Below are 1,474 nucleotides of genomic sequence, written 5' to 3' on the forward strand. Positions count from 1 at the left end.
GATGGCACATAATAACAACAACAACAACAATCACTATTCTTACAATTCATATCACAGATTTTACTTGTTTTTAAACTCTCTATATTAAAATATTTGGTTTTTTTAAAAAATAATTTTTTAGTTGGAACCTACTGATAACTGAGCCTCCATGGTGTTTCTGAGGTTGTAAACTGCACAGGAGGAATTTGTCCATCTTTCTCCCACAGAGTTCCTAGTGGATTAGAACCTCAGAGAGGTTCTAACCTTTGGGTTAGCAGCACAGTTCTGTATGAAATCAGCACCCTGAATTTGAACTTCTAGACTCCTAAACTGGAAGAAAATTAATTTCTGTTTGTTAAAACCATTCACTAATGTTACAGCAGTACTAGATAGCCAAAACACCTGTACCTTGCTCTTTATCTAATAAATGAAAGGGACAATGCTGTCTGAGTTGATGACAACAGAATGCAAGACTGATAAGTGGTTATGTTCAACAAATACTTGCTAGATATATCTTCATGATTGGTCAGGAGTCCAGTTTCTCCCATTTGTGATGAGAATAGACACCTTTGTACCCGGACAACAGAAAACAAAGATAAAAGATACAGTTGATAATTCTTTAACCGTAATCAGAATACTCCTTAGAGGCAAGAATGGTGTAATCTGATCTCATATAAGTTCATTAGGAGATCACTTAGCCAAAGTTTAGGGAACAGCAAAGCTTTATTGTGTGCAGCCAGAATGTCAGCTAATACTCAAACCATTCTGACCATGAGGGGAAGCAAGGATTTGGTTTATATACAGAGATTGGGCATGGGAGTTACACAAAGTTCATTGTGGTTGGTAGATGAGATTTTTTTCACATTCAGGGGTTGTTATTTTCTTTTCTTTTTTTTCCGATTTTATTCAAAGTTTATAAAGAACTTGAATTTCAATTCATGCATCGTTGCATGTTTACCTCCCTGTACCCCTCCTTCCAGTCCACTTTTTTCTTTTCAAAAGTAGTTCTTTCATTATTATACAGTCTCCCCCACCCCCAGACCACTTTACTATGAAAGTCTTATCCTGGACTCTTGTCATGCCAATAACACCTAATCATATATTCCTTTTATACAGTTCTCTCCCTCGTCTGTTTCAATGCCGTGTACATTATTTGTCCCCTCTTTTTTTTTTAGTTTCCCCCCAACATCATTATCAGTCCTGTTCTGTAACAGTGGCATTATGCAATATTTGTCTTTTTGTGCCTGAGATATTTCACTCAGCATAATGTCCTTCATGGTCACCCATTGTATGATATTTCATGAGTTCTTTGTTTTTCGGTGCTGCATAATATTCCATTGTGTGAATATACTACAGCTTCTCTATCCATTCTTTTGTTGATGGGCACTTGGGTTGTTTCCAATGCTTTTTTTTCTATAATTATATTTTATTAATTTTCATAAACATTTACAGAGATTTTGGGTTTCCATTCATTCATTGTTGCACTATTCTCTCT

Source organism: Elephantulus edwardii, unplaced genomic scaffold (assembly GCF_000299155.1).
Source record: "Elephantulus edwardii isolate Elephantulus edwardi_28Jun2011 unplaced genomic scaffold, EleEdw1.0 scaffold00365, whole genome shotgun sequence".
NCBI lineage: Eukaryota > Metazoa > Chordata > Mammalia > Macroscelidea > Macroscelididae > Elephantulus > Elephantulus edwardii.